General features: G+C 53.0%; 1 pseudogene; it reads right to left on the minus strand.

Annotated features, from left to right (window-relative positions):
- Window positions 1-3,922: 3,922 nt before the first annotated feature.
- On the minus strand, window positions 3,923-4,096 carry LOC114493510 (annotated as a pseudogene).
- Between the last annotated feature and the right edge of the window lie 17,842 nt (window positions 4,097-21,938).

Here is a 21,938-nt window from a genome sequence, read left to right on the forward strand (position 1 = left end):
TCTTCTGCCCAGAATAACACAGATGACCAGCCACCTCGGGGTGCTGATTGGTAGGACTGGCTGGTGATGCAATGTGCTTTGCTCTCACCTTTTCAAAGGAAATCTTTCCTCGAACATCTGTCTCCTCCTCTTGTTCACCCAGCACTGCCCAGCACAGGGCATGGCATATGGTCAGCGCTTAATGAAATCTAGTTGACTTAATTTGACACCTGGCCCAGAGACTGGCACATACTAGGAACTTAATCGGTCCTTTTCCCTCCTGGATGCAATGCTGACCTGAGACGCAGGGGAAGGGGATTACAGCCCAGCTGTGTGTGTCGCCGCTCCTGTGACCTTGAACAAACACATACCCTTTTTCCAGACCTCAGCGTCTTCCCAAGTCAAAGGAGCAGGCTGAGCCTTCCATATTAAGTTTTGCCTTGTGTGAGAAGATTCTGCCCAGGGGGGTGAGGGCCTGGCTGTGTCCCGGGGGAGGGGGTGGCACCGATCAGGCGTGTTCCTGGCCCGAAGGCTCGGGAGCAGTGTTCCTTCTTACCTGCCGATAATAGAAAGCCGTTCCTTCCATTGAGCTGTTTCCTTCTTTTGCCCTAAGCTATGAGGAGTAGATTGGATGGAAATTATCAAGCCTTCTCGTCTAAAATAAATATTCTTGAAATGGAGCAAGTTATAAATAAGCAAGCAGCAATCTCCTGTGTTATGAATATATAATTTCCATCTTTAATAGCTGACTCGGCCCTAGGGACTAGCTGAAAATGGCCTGTCTGGTCCTGATATTTTATGTTTCTTTAAAAGGCCTCCAGACTTTTGTTTCCCAATCCTTGGAGAGTTGAGTCTCCAGGGGAAATAATGAGAGTTGAAAGGCATAGTGAGCCCATGTACGAAAAGCAGGCACTTTATTTTCACAAAATCCCAGAAAATGCAAAGGCTCACACGGAATTAGAGAGTGAGGGCTGGGAGGGGCCGCTGAGCTCTCCCCTCTCACTCTGCAGAAAGGCAAGAGGACTGACCCAAAGTCCCACTGCAGTGGACTCCATTCTGGAAGTCTTGAATGCAGGCCTGTCCGATTCACCAGGCTGTTGGCTGGCTCTTTCTTTCAAGAGGCTGAAGACAGAGGCAGAGGATTCCCGATTCTGGAGTCCCCATAATCTTTCGGGGTGACCGACAGGAGGTGTGCCTCCAGTGGTGGCCCGAGCTCTGGGTAAGGGCAGTTGCCTGGGCTTTTCTCAGTTAGGCCTCCCGGGCCAGTCTGCATCTCAGCCCGGCATTCAGGCCCTGGCACCTCCTTCTCCTTCGGCAGCCCGATGCTCGAGGGTTAGTGTCATGCGCATCACTCCTGCCAGATAAGCAGCCTGGTGATGACAACGGGCTGTGGGCCTCACAGACCCCAACTGCCCTTCTCAGCTCTGTGGTGCTGAACAAGCTTCACTTAGCCTCCACGTCCTCATCTGTCAAATGGGAACAAGGTAATGTGTGTAGATCACCCAAGATGAGGTCAGACAGGAACCAGGTGCTGTGACTCCCGTCCGTCCTCCCAGGCCGGCAAGCTCTCCCTCCCCAGTCCACACACTGCTCTGGGACTGCCCCTCCCTGAGACCCACTCACTGGTTTGGATGTGTCCATCAATTTTATGTTAATTCATCTCATCTCCAGGGGAGAATGACCCTTCTCCAGAGCCCCACAGCCTCCTCCTTGGTCCCCAGCAGTGTCCAGCACAGGGCCAGCCAAGTGCACATTTCTGAGTAAGCACCTACTAAGTGCCTGGTGCCAGCTGTAATGACAGCTACCAGTAATCAGGCAGCGACTCTGTTATACTCAGAAATGCACTCACTCATTTTGTCCTCAGTACGACACTGCAGGCTGAGCATTGCCATCCCCATTTTAAAGATGAGCAAAAAGAGCTTTGCTAAGAGGATTAAGGAACTTGCCCTAAGTAATACTGCTAGGTGTGGCAAGGGTGGCCAATTTAACGCAGAACCTCTTTTCCCTCTTCTCTGTTGCCTTCTTGCAGGATGACCTGCTTTTTCCAGGATTAGAGTAAAACTGGAAAATGAATGAATTCGGCAGCAGGGCCCCTCATGGCAGGAACAGGGGCGGGTGGGGAGATATTAATGCCTGTGCCGTGTGTGTGTCTTAAAATGTAAATGTCCTCTCCTGTGGGTCCCGAAGTATGCTCGTAATTATGAGGCAGCGTCTGAGTTCTGATTTTGATGGCATTAGCTCTAATGGGTTTATTTTTTTAAGCCATTTAATTACTAATCAGTGCTGCCTCGCAAGCTAATGTGAAATGTGCACTTTGCATCTGGGGACAAGGGCCTTCTTCAGCGGGCAGCTGAGAAGCCTGCCAGGGGCCAGATGCTGGCCCGAGCGAGTCCCCCTCCTTCAGAGGTTCTCCCACTGCAGTCCCCAGCCCTCTCTGCCATTTGACCCTTGACCCTGAAATCACAGAATCATCAGTTGGATAGCTTAGCCCCTTCCCCTTCTTTAACAAAGGGGAAACCGAGGCCCAAGAGGCACCAGGGGTTATAATGACTGGAATTTGTGGGGCTTCTTGCTTACTTGCTAGTTGATTTCTAGCACATATACTCACTTGCTTTCCTAATTTCTTTTTTTTTCTTTTCTTTTTTAGAGAGAGGGGGAGAGAGAGAGAGAGAGAGAGAGAGAGAGAGAGAGACACCAATGTGCGGTCGCTGGGGGTCATGGCCTGCAACCTAGGCATGTGCCTTGACTGGGAATCGAACCTGCGATGCCTGGTTCTCAGCCTGCGCTCAATGCACTGAGCTATGCCAGCCAGGGCTGCTTTCCTAATTTCAATAGTTAAAAACTTTCCACTGCTAAATCCTCATTTTCTGAAGCTAATTCAGGTCTCATTTTCATTCACAGCTCGACAACAATCATGCAGTGGAAATTTTTCCCAAGCTGAAAAAAGAGCCGAGGCCGGGATATCAGGATGTCTCCTGGCTCCTGCTGTGTGTCTCTGGACAAGCTGAGCCACCTCTCTGGTTTGTGGTTTCCCTTCCACAGTCAAATGCAGGGAAGGAGTTATTCAGTATTTTTCCAAACACTATACTATAAACCACTCTGTAAAACAGAGCATGCCACAAGATGTAAATATTTGTTATTTAGAAAAAAAAACTTTTTTGAAAGGTCACATGTTCTAATTAGTTTGGGCAGTGCTGGATTCCAGTTAATCAAGTAATGAGACTGAGCCTTGGTGAGAGGGGCTACTCAGGGCTCCCATCCTTGCCACCAGTGGCCATGGAGAGAGCTGGCTGACACCCACAGGCTGCATTGTCCTGCCTTCCTGGTTGTTCAATGTCTCCCTAGGAGCAGACATGAACGTGAGACCCCAAGAACTGCCTGCTGTGTGCCTATTATCATAAGTCCTTTCATATACCTTTTCCGCAGACACTGTCACCGTGATCTCATTTTCTTCCTTTCTGGCCCTTGACCAAATGGCCAGACCATTATCATTACCACTGGGTCCTTGGTTCTTGAACTTAATTCATTCTGCAAGGCTGTTCAAAAGGCGATTTGTTCGAAAATTGATTTGTTTGAAAAAGTAATCATGCTCTATCAGCATGAGAGGGATGTTGGGTCAAGAACTGAAGTTTTGTTCAACAATGGAGGCATTTTTGTGTGTGTGAACAACTTGGTGGAGAACCGAATTGTTGGAGACGAAGACATTCTAGAACCACAGCTTGTATATGCTTTTCTCAAGGCACTTTTCCTTGCAGCTCTGCTCACCCAGGGGACTTCCTCGCACTGACGTCCCTTCTGGCCATCCGGGTTGGGTGTGTAACACAGCACAGTCTGTCTTGAAGTCATGATGATGAGCCACGTTGACCCATCAGTGAGCCGGGCCCCGTTTCCTCTGTCTCCATCAGATGATCAGAGAGAGTCTCTACCCGTAAAACCATAGGTGTCCATTGAGAGAAGTCGACATACTCCGTGGGGCACATGTTCGTGCAAGTTACTCAAGTCTCATCTTTGGTTTTTTGTCTATGGCACCTCCTCCTCATGGTTTTGGGTACTCTATGTGTTCAGAGAAACTTCTCTAGTATCGAACCATAAAAATGATCCCTGAAAGTATAGTCTTTTTCACTCATGCCTTTGAACACACTCAGGCTTGACCCCAGATGTGCCATTTCCATTGTAATTGAACTACCCAACCTCATAACTTGGTGCATCTAATACTCAGATATTGATAGAGGGGTTCAGTCCCATAGTCACTCAGTGTCCCGTGCCAATTTCCAGGGGTACCCAGAGCAAGGGTTCTCTGCTGTGAGAAAAATGGCTTCACTCTGGAACCCCAGAGGTCTGTCTTACAACTCCCCTGCGGCTGCTGGCCAGGGGCCCCAGCCCATACCCTTGTCTGCCGCGGAACCCTCTAACACCACTGGACCTTCCGGGTCCGATGGGCCCAGCGACGGGCAGCTCAGACCACGACCCAGATGTGCTGCAGAGCCCTCTCCCGGTCTCAGAGAGTCACCCTATCTCAATTGTGTGCAACTTAAAGGATCTAGTAGAACATTACATTTTATTTTTGTCACTTTTTAAATTTTAACTTTTTGAATACATAAACCATTAAAATATTTCCAAAATTAAAAATATGTTAAAAGTATATAGTGAATAGCCTCCCTTCTACCACTAATTTCCTTTCCAGCAGAAAACCACTGTGTTTGATTTCTTGTGAATTCTTCTAGAGACACTCTATCTTTATGCAAGCAAATACGTGCGTGGATCTGTATCTTCCTACCTCCCACCATTTTTTAACACAATTGGTAGTCTGTGGTTCCGTTCCATGCGTGTTTAACCCAACAGTACATGCACGCTGTCTTCGCGTAGAAACACGTAAAGAGGTTCCTCATGATAGTTTATAGCCATCTACAAGTCTGTTTAATGGATGTGTCCAAATCTATTTAACCATTCTCTTATTGATAGACCTTTAGGTGGTTTCCAGTCATTTGAAATCACAGAGAGGACCACAACAAATAACTCCCTACGCATAGAATTACAGCTTCCTAGGGTGGGGGTACATTTGTAATCTTAAAGGATATTTTCAAATAGCCCCACTTAAAGTTCCTATCAGTTCTGACTCCAGCAATAACGTGGAAATGTGCTCACGTTTGTGAACACCACTCTCATTGTGTATTTAATCTTTGCCAATTGGCTCAGTAAACAAATGTTACTTCAGTGTACTTTAATCTGCTTGTAGGCTATTTTATTAAATTCCAGTGTCTCTATGCCTAGTGTCACCAGTCAGGGTTAAAGCCACTTGAGTTTTCACAGAATCTGTGTCTTCTACATTTATGTATAGCCACAGAAACGAGAAGCAGAGCAAGAATAAGGTCTGACTTGCTTGTGTCTCTCTCCTTTGTTCCAAGAATGATTTCTGGTACCTAGTGGGTGTTCAATAAAAATTTATGAATAAATAAATGAATTGAGTGTAATGTTGGTCCCCTCTCTTCCACAGTTTATAGATTAATTTCATCCTCCCCAAAGTCCAGTGAGAGTGCACTAGAGACATTTATAACAGCATACTTTGTATGAAGTCTTGTTGAGAGAGAGTATTTCACCCATAGACCCTACTGAAAGTCCATGACCATGTTCCTGTGTTTCATCCCATGGAACTCCCTGTGCCCCTTGCCTGATGGAACCAAGAAGTAGGCATCTGATGCAGAAGCATCTCATTTATAGATTGGTCAACAACCTATGATCTACAAGAAATGGCTGGGCCAGTCAGGACTGGGTGCAGCACACTAAGAGCTGTGAGAGAGCACCAGGGAGGCTCTGGAAGGTGGAGTGCAGAGGGGAAGGCCACAAAGAGATTGCTCAAGAGAAGAGAATTCCCTCATGTGGTCCTGGGAGATAAAGGGAGAGCTGTTTCCATTGCTGATGGCTTCCCAGCTGAGCCTCATGACTTCTGGAAATGACTTTAGGATTCTGTCCTTCAATTTCCACAGGACCCCTGAGTGACCTGACAATAAGTATTTCTTTGCTGGAGTTGCCTGAATTGGGTCTCTGTTTCTTGCCATCAATTGACCCCCTATTGGATTCTATTTTACAAATGTGGGATCTGTGGCTGTGAGCAGTAGAGTCCAAGTTCTCTCCCTACTATGTCTGCTGGCTCAGTGCCTCGTACTTGGGAGGTAGTCAGTACATGTTTGGCAATTTTAGGATTGGCTGATTGATTTTTCAGAGGCTTAATTTAAAGCAACAACAGCTCTTATAGCAGAATGTATTGTCCAAGATGGCGGCAACAGTAACTCCACATGCCATTCTGCAGTGAGATCTTGCCACTCGCCCACCAAAAGATGGAATCTAATTCATCTCCCTTTAATTTGGTCTGGACTTAGTAACTCCTTGTAACTAACAGAATGTGACAGAAATGATACTGCATGACTTCTGAGGTTGGATCTTAAGGAATCTTGAGGCTCTTGCTTGGTCTCTTGGAACACCGTCTCTCCAGATGTTCCCCCCTTCCCCCGAACCCCAGCCCCCAGCTGTGAGGAGCCAGATCCACATGGAGAGGCCACATGGGGGGTGCTGTGATGATCAGCTCAGTTGAGCCCAGACTTTGAGACACTGCAGTCCAGGTGTCAGTGAGGTGAGTGAAGAAGGCTCCAGCTGCCTCCAGCCCTCAACAGTTCAAGTCACTCTCAAAGACGTGAATCTCCCTGGCTGAGCCCCCGGACCGGGTGGAGCAGAGATGAGCATCTCCACGGGGCCCTGTCCAAATTCCTGGCTCCAGAAGCTATGAGTTTAAACGTCAGGCTTTGTTTTACCTCACTAGGTTTTAGGTTAATTTGTTACAGAGTAAGTAACTGAAATAGATAACTAAAAACAACTTTCTTTCCCCTAAAACCATGACTTCACTTATCCACGTCCAGCTAAGGGTTAACAGATGAATTCTAAATCCAGTGGATGTATTCTTAACTTGAGCCCATAAACAAAGGCAGAGCTTTTCCAAGACTGGGACTGGCTATAAAAAGAACGTTCTCTGACTGTAAGCCCAAGAGAGCTTTGTTCCTTAAAATTGGTGAAAAGAGGCTTCCTGATACATGAAGAAATGACATCTGTTTCTTGGGTTAAACTCTCTCTCACACACACATACGCACACGTACAATGTGGACTAGCTTCCTGTGCAGACAATGTGGGCTCAGTTTTCCGGGAAATAGTTATCCAATTAGGAAATTCTCCAGTGGAGAAAGCCCAGTCGGGTCATTCAGCTTTGGGGAGGGCACTCTGGCAACAGACTTTGGCAGCAGAACCAACTCTTCCAGCACACCTCCTTGTGAGGAGCTGGGGCCACCAAGGAACCTCAGCCCCGATGTGTCCTCCCAAGGAAGCTGCAAGCGCCTGCCTTGCACACTGCTTGGCAAACTGCAAAGCGCTCTCCAATGTACAGATGTCAGCCTGGAGACCAGCGTGCCAGTGAGTAGGGAGGGCAGGGGAGGGACCGTGACATCCTGAGAAAGCAGCTGTCCCCAGCATCCTGCCACGGCTAAGAGGAATGACCCGCACAGAGCTCCCTACCCGTGTTCAGCACTTTATAGTTTGCACAGAGATGTCTTTCTTTCATTTCTTTGAGCCCCTTTCCATGAGGAAAGGCCTCATTATTTCTGTGGTGCTCATGTGGACCTGAAGCTCGAGGAGCTGGAGGCTCTTCTAAGAACCACATAGCCATGAGGTGAAAGGGCTGAGGCCAGGCCCGGGTCCCTTCATTCCTTTTCGGCGGCCTTTGCACTGAGCTTGTGGTCATTGCTCCTCACCTTTGCAGAGTACTTCACTGTGGGCAAGTATGTCCCCACGCAGCATGCCAGTGGAGCAGCAGGACCTGCCCAAGGTGCCCTCACAGTCCCGCTGCTGAGCAAGTGGCAGAGCCTGGCTCTGAGCCAGGTCTCATGGCTCCAAAGCCAGTGGTCCCCCCTCTCCGCGGCCTCCCGACACAGAACATCAATGAAACCGTTTCATGTGCCCCTCTGCTGTCTCTCACTGGCTCCTGAAATACGTGAGCCTGGGAAGGAAGGTCACTGCCAGAAGCCTTTTAGCAGAGATGTTCCTGCGATTATTCAATATTTATTAAATAGCCACAGCACGTAAGGCACTGCCTAGCCCATGGTGACTGCTGTCAACTGACGTGATATTAAAAGGCAGCCGTGACTTGGGCACTAAAGTGCTGGGCAAACCAGCGGCAGGTCTCCCGCTGTGCCCACTGCCCTTTCCCAGGCTTTGAGTGCCACCACCCTCAACCCCACGTTGGAGGGCAGGGGACCGATCACCTGTGAGCCCAGGTGCGGCCACAGGAGAGCAGAAACCCTCGGGGCTGCAGTGTGATTAAACTCTCTGTTGTGAGAAAGTGACACTGTGATCTGATTCATACCAGTAAATATGTGATTTACATTTAATTCTGAGTAACCTTTGTGGGCTCGGCGAGGTGTGAAGGAATCTGATGGGGCTGGCTCCGTGGAGGAGGAGGAGATTCATATTCATTAAGAGCTCCACAGCAGCCGGCTGAGGGGTGACAGCGCCCAGCTCGCCCTCCCCCCACTCACCCGCCAGGGTCGCCGCTCCAGGGAGGCCAGCCGTCATGCCAGCTGCCACTCGGGGTGGGGGTTGTAGGTTGCCAGCGAGGGCTGGAGGTGCAGACAGAAATTGGGAGGAAAATAAACAGCGGGCTCCCAAGCTACACTGCTCAGGCTCCAGATCGCTGCGTTAGCTGTATTGATCTCTCAAGGGTGGGGAGGGACATTGATTGAGGGGGCGGCAGGTCTCAGAGCCCGGCCGTCTCTCTGTAAGCATTTACAAGGCAGTGTTCGGCTCTCTCTGGTTCGTACAGGCTTATGGTGGAGGGAGAAATGCCAGAGAAGGTGGGGGTCTCGGTGCCTGGTCCAGGAGAGAGCAGAGATCAGGGGTGGTGCTCCTGGCCCCTCAGGGCATTTATTTGGGTTTTCATTACCTGAACAGCTCGTGGCCCTGAGCTTGGAAGGAAAAAGAAGTGCCCTGAGGGGAAAAAATTTGCTTCTCCCCCAGATGGGCTGTCCAGATGCTCCCAGAGCCTCAGCTTGTCTGTCCTCTTAATGGGAATATCCCTACTGACTGACAACGGCTCCAAGAGCTGATGTCTGCTGAAGGTCAGGGCGTGCCGGGTGCTATGCTCGCTGTCAGGAAGGCTTCTGGCAGCTTTCCGATGGTGTAATCACTCTTCCTTCTAATTTGTAGATGAGGATGCACCCACCACGTAACAGGTAGGCTGCAATAAGGTGACGTGCTGTGCCCGTCTGAGGGGACCTTACCTGGCTGGAAAATGTGCCCCTGGTCAGTCCCTGACACTGGCGCTGCTTTACTTTGGATTCGACCTGTCTTTCCAGCAGGGCAGGGCCTGTTGCTCTGCCTCCACTGTTCCGGGCCCTCTGAGGGACTAGAAGGAAAGAGGATATGGCGTCTTCCCTTGGGGCCTCCCCACAGCCGTGGGAGAAGAGAAGGTCTAGACATCCGACCTGCAGTGCAGATACAGAAGGGTAAGGCGGCTGCACGGGCATAGACAGGACTCTGTAGCAAGGATGGCTCAGCCCCTACCTGGCTTGGGCTTGGGGCTGTGTGGGCAGCTCCCCCAGGTAGCCAGGGAGCTCCTGAGGGCAGAGCTGTGGCCCTCAGGGTCACGCTGTGGCCAAATGCAGCAAGAGCTCAGGAAGATCATTCAGAATAAATGCCCCCAGTAACTGGGGACAGTAAAATGGGTAAGGCAGGGTCTCAGTCTCAGGTCTCAGACCATGGCCGCTCAGCCTCCAGCACTGAGAGTTTGCAGACTGCAGCTCCCAGCCTGTGTCCCTTCAGCACATGTGTGCAACCTCTGGGCTCTGGGCCCTGGTCCCTGAGCTCTGGGCTCTGGGGCAGTTTCTAGTGAGATGGCCAAGACCAGAGGGCATTTCACCATCCAGGTTGGAAAGGGTTAGGAGGGAGCTGCAGGGGGCTGTGGGAGTGCCTGACCTGGGAGCACTGGGGAAGGCAGGGGCTCCGGGAGGGTTCCCTGGGGACTGACAGCTGCCCTAGGAGGTGAAGGTGGCTGGAGCACAGGCGAAGAAGCAGGGACATGTCCCAGGTGTCCTGGAGGAAAGGTAAGGGGGATGGGGTCATGAGAGACCAAGGAGCCCCAAGGGGGTCCAATATTTCTGTGTGCAGGACAGAGGAGGGAGTCACTTGTTCCAGGGCCCTGGCAGGACATGATAAGAATGTTGAATTTATTTTTGAGGGCCACAGGGAGCCATTGAAAGCCTTCAGGCAGTAGAGTGTTTGAATTGAGTAGGCATTTTTAAAAGCTTGCTCCTGCTACGCTATGGGGAGCAGAACCTGGAGGGAGAGGGACTGATGAGGCAAGGCGGCTGGAGCCATCAAGGGGGAGGGGGGTGTCCTGCCTGGAGTGGAGGAAGTCCTCCCGGTGGAAAGAGGGTCAGAGGTGACCACTAATCTGGATATAAATTGGGGACAGCATCCAAAATGGTGTTCTGGTTTCTGGCGTTAGCATTTGGGAGGAAGTGAAACCCATTCCTGGCCCAGACTGGAGGGGAAGAGTTGTTGGTTTGGGAGGAAGCATGATAGGCTCCGTTTTGAAGCCGATGGGTTTGAGGTGTCTGGTGAGATGTCTGGAGGGTGGCGGGATGCTGACCTGAGGGCCAGGAGAGAGGCCCAGGTGATAAAGATGTGGGAGTCGTCCATTCAAACATAGCCCACGAAGACGTGCATATGCATGAAGGCCAGCAGCAGGCAATGCCATGTTAGGAGGAGGAGGATGCTGTGTGTGTGATTGAGACGGAGCAGCAGCAGGGGAGAGCAGAGAGACTGCAGTGTCCAGCAGCCAAGGCGAGAAGCGTGTCAGAAAGAGGAAGTGGTTGGCAGGGTCAGGCCCTGTCCACAGACCATGTGGGATGTGGAGTCAAAGTGTCCACTAGATTTAGCAACAAGGAAGTCAGAGGGGGCTGTGAGAGGCTAGCCTCGAGGGTCTGGAGGGGCCAAAGCCAGACTGAGGGAGGTGGGAGGTGAGGAAGTGGGAAAAGCATGTGCAGACACCCCTGGCTAAGAGGTTTGGCTCTGAAAGAAAGGCAGGATGGGGCAATGGCTGGAAGGGGCCAACAGGTCAAGAAAGGGATGTTTTCAAGACAGAAGAGGCTCCTGGCCAGGATCCAGAAGAGGGAGAGGCTGAGGAATAGCAGATAAGGGGCTAAAGGGTTGACGGGGTGTTTGAGGAGGTGCACGGCAGGTCCAGAGCAGGCAGGGGAAGCTCAGAGGTGGAGACGGAGAGACAGAAAGAAGGGATGGCGTGGGTACCCATCTACCTGCAGCTGGGGCGGTGAGGACTTGAGGTGGGGTGTGGTACCGCTGTGCAGGGATGCTGAGTCTGGGCCACCAGGACCTGTGTCTGAACCCCCAGTGGGCCACACAGTGCTGGCCTGTTCCTCCGTCCCCTCTCAGTGCAGCCCTCATGCCCCTCCTACACCCTGAGACCTGCCTGCTGCCCTTCACCCCAGACAGGAAAGGGAACGTGGAAGGGCAGCCAACTCCTGGCCGTTGGCCCTGCCATGCTGGTAAGGACAGCAGACATCGGGAGGAGCAGCAAGGAAGCCCCTGAGAGGATCGATGTCCCAGATGAAAGGGTGGGAACCGAGGTAGTCTGTGTGGGTGCAGCAGGGCCCAGTGCTGGCCCCTGTCCTGAGAGCCGGGGTGGACTGGGGGAGGCGGAGGGTACCGGGAGCCCAGAGGCGGGGCCCGGGGAGAGTGCACAGGATGCTGGGCTGGGCTAGAGGGAGCAGTTTTACTGTGGAGGTTTGAAAAAAAACACAGAAAAAAGAATTTCTCCATGAGTCGTGGGGCCAGTATCTGAGACAAAGCCAATTTCCTCTGTAGAGACCTTCAGCTAGTGAGTGGATAATTAGGAATAATAGCAAGACGGACTGGTTTTTAGTCTGTGCTTGACATCCAACACGCAAAATGCCACAGAACCACAGTGTGGCGGAACAGGCGCCCGGGTGGGCCTGGTCCTGCGGTGGCCCGGCACGGAGCACCAAAGCCTCACCCCACCATCCCGGCAGGCAGGTACAGACCCCTATGCCTGCTCACTTCCCTTCTCCATCACCTGCAACAAGGCCTCTCTCCTCCCACAGATGTTACCAAAACATAGGCCCACTGAGACAAGACAAACACCCAAGTGCAGGGGCAGGCCAGCCTGGGTCAGCAGTCTGGCAGAGGGCTGCCTGTCTTTCTGTGTTCACCCCCCAGGAGGGGTTTCTCAGCCACCCAGGGGCTGAGTCCTCTAGGAAAGGGTTGCTGGGATTTGCACAAGGAACTACAGTTTACTTCAGTCCTTTTCCTTCCCCAACGTGTGCTGGGGGGAAGGGGCTGAGGTTGGGGAGGGTGGGGAGGGTGGGGCCAGGGAGCCTCGTTTGGTTGTCATGAAAGTTCTACTCTTTTGGAGAGCTTGGGAGGCTTGGCTGGCCTCCAGAAAGAGGAGCAAATGGGGCCACTGGAGAAGGTTGTATGGGGTGTGCACTTCTCTGAGACACCCTGGCAGGGGACAGGCCAAGTGGGGCCTGCGTTCACTCTGGGGACACTGGCCAAGTCCAATGTCATGGCATGGGCTGTGTCTGAAGAGAGGCAGCACCTTTTTTCAATTCACACTAAGCAACCTTATAGGCTAGTTGAATTCTCCAGAGAAGCTTGCTACACCTGTCCCCAGCCAGGTGGGCCAGGGACACAGGTATGCAACAAGAACCTTCTGGCAACCTGGATCTACTGGCCTGGGCTGGGGGTCCAGCTGGCCTCCCTGTCCCCACCCACCCGCCTCTGCTTCCTGAGGAGAATGAACCAGAACAGGACCGGTCTCTCTTTTGGGGGGAGGGGGTTCAGTTTCCATCAGCCCCAGGGGAGCAAGAGGAACAGGGAAATTACAGAATCAGCATGGAAATTATAATGGGAGGCATCTGATTCACCAGGGAGGGTTCCTTGTTCCTCTTTTTTTTATTTTTAGTCGCTATTATGTTGGCAAGGAGGCCTGTGCTCATTAACCTGTACTGCCAGAGCAGAGACTCTGCAAAACCAGCTGGAGAATCAACCGGTCCCCACCCACCCGCTCTGCTCCCACTGGTTATTTATAGCTTTCCTTCCCCCTGGTGAATTAATTAACTTGTTCTCCTGGCCTTGGACACTGGCTGTTGTGTTTATTTGGTGTCCCTTTGAGGCCAACATAGAGCGTGTAGAAGGACTGGGACTGGCGGGAAGGTGGGGCCCTTGGCTATTGCCCAGCTGGGCCACCTCCCTCCTCCAGCTCTGTGCCCGCCCCCAAACCACCCCATTCCCAGCAAAATGGGATTGAGAAGGTCTCTTGTACTCCAGCTTCACTCTTCAGAGGCTTGTGAGGTTTGCGGTTTTAAAAGCCCGCTAATCTGCCCACATTTGTAGAGTTCAACAGCGTACTAGAAAAAAACAAATCTGAAATACATCCCCTCCCCTCAGCAGGGAAGTGAGGGGTCCAGACATAAGGCTACAAAATCCTCTGGGCCTAGAGCAGCACCCGAATGAGGGCCATGCGCACGGGCAGTGGTGCCTGGGAGCACGGGGATTCGGCAATGGAGCGCAGAGGGGAGGGCACCCCTGCAAGGACCCCGGCAGCAAAGGTGGGGAGAAGAGCTGCCCAGGAAAGTGTGAGGGACCCCGCCAGGACGGACTTCTCCAGCCTGGCCTCCCACATCACAGATGGGGAGGCGATGAGGTCCAGGGAGGGGCGGCATCTTCTTCCTTCCTTCAGTTCACATCGTCTAACTCCCCAGCTGGGGGAGGGGTGCTGACCCGTGCCGTCCTGCAGAGCCCACAATACCTCCTTGGTCTGCCCCCCTGTCTAACTGGGAGTCAGTATCAGCCCTGAGGACAGGGTCCACCAGACTACACCACGGCCCATGCAGGGTCCCATAATCATTTGGGGGACTTTCTTGTCCAAGGTTACTGGGAGAGGCAAGATTATAAGCACTGCCCCAGCCATCTCCCCTCCTGTACCCACCTGCACCCCCAGGGCCACCTCAAACACACACAAATTATGTAGAAAGAGCTCCTGGCCTTGTCCGTGAGCATCGATGCCTGTCCCCTAAGTGACCCCACTCTCCTCTCCTTTGACGGACACTCTTGTATCACCGAGTCCCCGACCCCAACCACATCGTGTCTGGGCCCCAGTGTAGGCTTCCAAACAAGGGCACAAAAGAAGCCCCTGTCACCTCCAACAAGCCGCTCAGGAGCCCAAGGCCCCAGACTCCCACTGTCCAGATTTACAACCAACCACCTGATCTCCAAGCAGGTGGCTAACTTGGACGCTGGTCACACAGGAGCGGCTGCTCTTGGGACACATGCCTCCCATGGAAGATGGACACCTTGCTTCTTTCTTCCCCCAGCAGTGCTGACTCCTAGAGGAAGGACATTGACGGGGGCTGGGCTGGGTTCCCACCCATGAAATCTGGCAGCATTTACTACTCTTCAGGCCGAGCTGTCGCAGCTCTGTTGAGTGCGCACACCTGCGAGCTTCAGGTCACCCTGTATTCCACAACCCGGAAGTGGGCCCCCAGGACAGGCTCGTGGTCCAGCCTCCTGTGCCAGCCTGGAGAGGGGGTCAGACGTCTGCCCTCTCAGCTCCTAGAACTATCTTGCTGAGTATGGATGATTAGTCCTCATCAGCACTAGTGATAATATGAAAATCACTACAATTAAAGCTGGCAGGTTGGCCTTGCTCTGTGCCACAGATTAGGTGATTTGCCTAGAGGGAAGTTCTGCTCTCTAGCCCCACCCCCACCTCAGTCCTTGGCCTGGGGACCCTCCCTCAGCTGAGAGAGCCTTCCAGACCCTGCTGTCTCCAGCCTTCCCTGCTGGTCTCCCCTTGGCCACCAAGGCTGAGGCCAAGTTCTCTGGGCACAGTTTTGTTCCTAAAATTACCTCCTTATGCCTGCAATTTGCCATTTGCACCTTCAAAATAGAGTGCAACTGGCTAATTGCCATAGCAATTAGGTAATTGCAGGTGCAATTAGCATCTCTGTAGCAAAGCAGATTGAGAGTGAGAAGAGACAGAGGGAAAGAGGGAAATCAAGACAGGAACTGCAGGAGCCTGAAGACAGACCAGAGGCTGTGAGGGAGAAACCCAGGGACTGGGGGAACAAGAGTGGGTGGGCAAGGAGCAGGGTGAGGATGGCTAGAGAGAAGACGGGGATGTGGCAAAGAAAAATAAATCAATCAGCCACGCTGCTGTCCTGGAGGGGCTGGCGGCCTAGGGTTGAGAAGGAGCCCAGACCATGGTGGGAAGGCACCTGTGGGGCGGTGCAGGCTGGCTGCAGCTTCGGGGCTTTCTGGGGGAAGCTGAGCCTGTATGCATGGGTGGGGTCTCCACACGCAGACAAAGGGTGATGGGCACCCTGGTAGTAGTGTCCCAGCACAAGCAAAGGTCCTGAGGTGTGAGGGCCAAGTCTGGGGACTGAGAGAGCCTAGATGCCACACTGCCCGGTGGGACATTCCGCCATGATGGGAGTATTCTGTACCTGCACCCTCCGATGTGTTAGCCATCAGCCACAAGTAGCTATTGAAAACTTAAAATGTGGTCAGTGCAACTGAGGAACAGGGTTTTTTATTTTATTCAACTTTAAGTGAAAATATAAATAGTTACATGGACAGCACAGGGTGCTAGAAGAGTGGGAGTGAGGCTTGGATGCCAGGGTAAGACCCCATAGAATCTGTCCTCCTCCCAGCCTGAGAGCCTGGGAGTGCAGGTACTTGGGTGCAGAGGGCCGAGGAGGGACTGAAAGGCATGGGCAGGCCCCATGCTTGGGTGTCAACCTGTTCAGTTTGTGTGTAGGCAAGTCACCAGGAAGAGGTGTTTAGTTGACCATGGGAAGTTTAAGGTTGAAGTCCTACTTCTGTCCTGCACCTTGCCCACCCCAGCTCTGCGGCTCTGCACAGGTGTCTCCAGGTGTCCCACTCCATGAATGCTCTGCAGTCTGAGAGGAAGAGAGCCTGTGAGCCTCCTTCCCGCTCCAGCCTCACGTGCCCCAGGCCCAGCCCCAGCCCAGGACCTCCGCCTGTGTTTACCACAGAACAAGCTTCCAGAGGGGTGACAAGGGCTAACGGGCCTGCACACTCACTTGCACATGCATCCACACCCAAACATATGAGTGAACACGTGGTCACAAACTACACTTGGGCATGCTCACATGCACACACACACACACTCCCAGAGCACTTTGGATGGCTACTGCTGGTGGGTTTGGGACCTCAGAAGGACTTTGAGGTGTCTGCCCTGTGCAGTGTCAGGGGTGAGGACTGTCATCAGCACCAGTGGGAGTCAGGAAAGATACAGTCTGCAGACCAGAGTGAAGGTGCAGGGCCCGGACCAGCCGCTTCAGGGGCATTTGGAACCCGAGGGCCACCAGGTCCCTTTCCCTTCCACACCTTGGAGAGGTCAGGGCTGGGTCCTGGTTGGGGCCACAAATACCAGGCTGCGTTTGGTGAGTGGCATGGTGCCAATACTGCGACATGGCCTGAACTACCTTGCCCCTGCCATCTCTGCAGGGGATGAGAGCCTGGGAGTGCCTGGTACTGGGACTTCTTTCTCTGCCTCCCACCTCACCCACCCCGCCGCACTCATTCTTGGCCCTGCCTACCTGCTGCGCTCTTGCCTCCAACTCTGCCCCTGGTTCCACATTTGTTCCTCCCTTTCTTGGGTATTTCCTGTTTGCTTCCTTCAGCCTCCTCCTGGGCTAGAACCTCACATTCCAACCCACATGAAATTCTGACCCACGTGAAACCCCCACCCGAGGACTGCCACGCAAAACTTCCAGAACATTCTTTTCTTCACTGATACTGGGACCTGCTGTGAAAGCCCTCAAGATCTGGGGCCTAGCACTCAGCATCAGGATGAGTAAATCAGCCCCCAGGCCGGGAGAGGTCACTGCTCGCTTTGTAGGTGACGAAGGGTGGAGCCCTAGGCACAATCCATGTCTGAGCATGCACAGACCTGTCCCTGTGCGCATGTGCACGTGTGTGAGGCCTGCAGTTCCCTTCTCAGTGTCTGGTCCCAGGCACAGGGCCCTGGGGAGGGCTGGGGAGGCCCCTGAGCAGCCCAGCTTTGGCTGGGCTGCACGAGGTTTTTCTGGAGAGCAGAGCACTGCGGCTGAAATGGCATGTGACCTTGGAGGCCCCTCTATCCCTGGAGTCTTGCAGTGGGATGAGGCCGGGTGGTCGTTTTCCTTGCACCCCCCACAGTGCTGATACAGGCCTGGGCACAATGGGTGGGCCAGCCAGAGGGGGCCTGCAGATGGCCAGAAGCCTGAGTCTCTGAGCTCCAAGTCTGTCTGTCTGTCTGTGTCCTCTCATGGTTGGAGCTGTTCCAGTCCTGACAGGTGGTGGGGCGGGACAAGGCCATGACCCCGTACCAGGACGCAGCGGGAAGGTAGCAGGTGAGCAGGAAGAAAATGGCTTCATATATTTAGCCCCAAACCCACTTGCCCCCAAGACCAGTCAGTGGGACTGTCCTCACCTGCCCGCATCCCATCCTCAGGCTACTCATCGTTCTGTGGCCACACACACGCTGGGCAAGGGAGCTCTCTGCATTTGTCCTGCTTGAATTCATCTGTAAAAATGCCAGGCACCACAGCCCAGAGCTGAGCTGGCCGCAGAATGCTCTTCCCTGAGGAAAAGCCATTGGGTGTCAGAGGTTGGGGTGGGAGCACAGAGGGCGGAGGAAACGATGGAAACCCAGTCTGTTTAAGGGGGAAGGGAATTTATTAAAGGATTTTAGGTTGATTCTCAAATCAATCTCTAGGGGAACCAGAGGTCCAACTGTGAAGGCACACAGCCAGGGTCAAATCTGACAGCCCCTGCAGGCCTGGCCATGAGGTCCTCTCAGCCCGCATACTCTGCCATGGATGCCTGCCATAGCGTACCACCCCTGTACCCTGCCCATAGCCACCCCTTGGAAAGGGACCTGGAAGCCAGCACCCCTGCCAAGCGAGACCTCGCCACACCCACCTCTGTGAATGCCTCACTTCAGATTTGTGTATCACATGGGAATACCTGCTAAGCTGAGCCTGGCCCATGGGCACACCCTGGCTGCAGAGGAGGCAGGGAAACTACCATGTCTTCCCAGGCAGGCGGGGCCTTGAGCTGAGATGCCCTAGGAAAGATACTGGTAACCACAAGGATGCACAAGTAGCCCAACACTCCAGCCTGCACTGGGCCTCTGCCCGGGCCACTCCCACCACCCTGCTCTGCCAGCCAGCGCCCCTCCAGCCCCTCAATAAAGACCCCATCCTGCTACTTCCCTGCCCCCTCCCGTCCTTCTTTCCAAGCCCCTGTCCCCGCATCATACGCCCCAGGAGCCCCTCTGCCTTGGGGCCTTCGTGTGCCCTGCAGTTTTCCAGGGCTTGTGAAGATGTCAGCAAACCACTGTGCCTTTCTGTGGCAATTCAGTCAGGCTGGGGCTGAGGTGCACCCTCGTGACACTTCAGACATGGAGAGAACACACGCTGAGCAAGCTTCTTTAAGGACGGCTGTGAGAGGAGGCTCCCGGAACAGCAGAGGGTCTGGGACAGAGAAAGGGGATGCTTGCTGTCTACCAAGCACAGCAGTGGCTGCAGCTCACGCTTCATGAGCACTTGCTGCATGCCAGGCCCTGCATCACACTCTCGGCTCTTAAAGTCTATGCAACAGCTTTATGAATTAGAGCTGTTACCAGCGTGGGACCGATGAGAAAACTGAGGGAATGTGAGGTTAAATGACTCACCTGGGGCCACAAAGCTACCGAGTGGCAGAACCAGCACTTGAACCCAGAGCCCTCCACCACTCTGTTATGTGGCCTCTCACATTGCTGATCCCCTCTGCAGCTCTACTTCTGCCTCTGAGAGGTGGGCCCCAGGGCTCAAGGCACATGGTGCCGTAGAGGAACCAGCTCAAAGTTGGTGACATTAGATTTGGACAAAGGCTCTGCTTTTGTTGGCTGTGTGACCTTGGGCAATTATTTAATGTCTCTGAGCCTTAGTTTTCTTCCCTGCAATATGGGGCAATGAGGTCTCTCTGCAGGAGTCTGTGGGAACAGTAAGTGGCATGTGCTAGGTGCCTGGTGCTTGGCAGGGGCTCAGGAAATGTAGGACCAGGGATGTTCAAGCCCAAGCCAAGGCTGTCCAACCCACAGCCCACAGGCTGCATGTGGCCCAGGATGGGTATGAATGCGGCCCAACACAAAATCAAAAATTTAAAACATTATGAGATTTTAAAATTTTTGTTAGTATTTGTATATTTAATGTGTGGCCCAAAACAACTCTTCTTCCAGTGTGGCCCAGAGACACCAAAAGTTTGGACTCCCCTGCCCGAGTCCCTCAGATGGCCCGCTGTGCCCCACCAATACCTCAGTGAACTGCAGACACCTAGAGGGGGGTAGGGGATAATGGGGCCCAGTCTTCTCTTCCTCAGACTCAGGCATTATGCCAGTCACCCTCCCTGGCCCCCCTGAAACCACCTATATGTGCACCCACGCGCCCTGTCCCCCTCATGACCCAGGTCCCTCCTTTTCCAAGGGAGCAGTCAAAAGCCCTCCCCACTCTGGTCCCATGGTCCTCAGTACCTGCTTTTCCTTTGAAGAGAGGAAGATGGAAGAAGGCAAAGCTTAGTTAACCTCACCAAGGAAAACACGCCTGTCTCCTGTTGCAATCAAGGGTGTTTAAGTGGGGGAAGGGAGCACTGTGAACAGGGAAGTTCCCTAGGATCAGAGAAAAAATTCTTCTCAGAGGAGAAGGTTACTCTGGGAGGGCAGCAGACTTCTGTCTTGGGTGACCCCGCTGAGCTGGGGTGGCTGCCAGGACTCTGGACTTGCGTCCTGACCTGGTCGGAAAGAACACTGATTAGTGATGCCTGCCTTGGTGTCAGCTAAGGCCACAGTATGTATTTGCCCATCTGGATCTAAATGCCTGCCCATGAGGCCCCGAACCCATTCTCTTCCGCTCAGTGTCCACTCCCTGCAAGTCCCTGGAACGAGGGGCCTGTCGTCTGAAGCACCCTCCAAACAGAACCCTCCCACGGCCCCCAACCGCTGCACGGCTGCTTTGTTTCTCGTGCATTCCTCTCCTCTCCGAAACGACGGGAGTCTAGAACAGTGTTCTCAGCCAGGGCCGGTTTTGCCACCCAGAAGACACTTGGCAATGTGTGAAGGCATTTTGGGAGGAAAAGGAGAAGGGGGACAGGGTGGGTGAGACCGGTGTCTCGCGGGCAGGGGCCAGGGATGTCGTCAGGCATTCTGCAATGCCAAGGACAGCGCCCTGCCAGAAAATCGTCTGGTCCCACTGTCCATACTGCTGACGTGGAGAAACCCAGGTCTAGAGTACACCGTTTTTTGCATCTGCTAGAATAATCTGTTGAGCTCTCTACCCCAGCACCCCTAACCTTCCAAGCTGCAATTAACCTCTATCTCTTCTTCACAACTTCCCCCATCCCTGACCCAACCCCACCCCTCACCTTGGCTCACAAATCCTATTAGGATCTCCTTCAACCCCAGACCTCATCTTTCACCCAAGTGTTTCTGCTTATTATTTCTTCTTCTATCCATACAAACAAGCTTCTACCCAAGCAGACTTCTGTTCATCCTTTAACACTCAGATTAGACACCACCTCCTTCAGGAAGACCTCCCTGCCTCACCCTCCAAGAGGATTAGGGTGATCAGTTACCCCTCTGTGCTACTTCTATATCTTGCAAAACCCTTTGCTATTGCACCATCATCCTACATTGTATTTTTAAAAACTTATTTCAGTGATCACTTCCTTCATACGGCCATTAGCTTCTTAAACACAGGGACTGGGTTTCATTCATTTCCTACTCCTAGTCGAGCACACTGTGACGCACTGGAAGGGCCCAGCAAAACAGCCTGCTGGGCTGCTGGGTGGGCCTTGCCCGGGCCTGGTCCCAGAGTCGGTCCTTGGCAGACTCCCCCCAGCAGAGTCACTCGGAAGGTGAGCCTACATCCAGCCTCCGCTCCTCACAGGCTGTGTGACCTTGTGCCAGATACTCACCACGCCTGTGTCTCAGTCCCTTCTTTAGATGAGGATAATGATCAAATCTACCACGTGATGATTATGATTAAATAAGCTAATATATGTCAAGTGGTGCCTGATACACAGGAGGGGCTCAAACACAGTTAGTGCTGAATATTCGATAGGGTTTTTCTAGTCACTTCATACTGCTGCTTTGGGTGTGCCCTGGTTGTCTCACTGCTTCGCGGACATTTATATCTGGGAACCGTGACTGCCTTCCACTACAGCTGCTACCTAGTTCCTGCCACTGATGTCTTCCTGAACATTTAAATGGTTCTTGGCTGAGTCAAGCCCCTTCTCTGCCCCTGGGCTCCTACAAGCCCAGCCTCCCTTGTCCCCCATCTGACTCAAGCCCCCTTGTAAGCCCCACAGTGCCTAGCAGAGAGCCAGGCCTCTTAGATGTATTCGGGAGGTCCTTGCTGGGTGAAGGGATGACTGATGGGACTTGTCAAGTGGGAGCCGAGGGCTGCGGGGGAGGGGAGCAGAGGCTGTGGAGCAGGGGCCAGGAGGCAGGCCTCTCCAGAAAGCTTGGGGCTGTTTCCAGGCCGGTTGATTGGTCTTGACAAGCAGGATGGAGGCTGAGCAGCCCCTTGTCCTCTGCACTCTAAAAGGCCAGCGCCCCTCCCGGAAGCTTCCCTCAGAGACCTGCTAAAATAATACATTTAGACCTGCCAAACCCAATCGCTTCCGTTTGTCAGGCTCCCTGCAAATAGCATTTCTTAGCAGAGCTCAGCGAAAATACGATTCCAAACAGCATGGGGGCAATCATACATCAATCGAAGAAAAACATTTTCCCCTTCCCTTCCACCAGCCCCCATAATTGAATTTTAAAACCATTC

Source organism: Phyllostomus discolor, chromosome 1 (genome assembly GCF_004126475.2).
Source record: "Phyllostomus discolor isolate MPI-MPIP mPhyDis1 chromosome 1, mPhyDis1.pri.v3, whole genome shotgun sequence".
NCBI lineage: Eukaryota > Metazoa > Chordata > Mammalia > Chiroptera > Phyllostomidae > Phyllostomus > Phyllostomus discolor.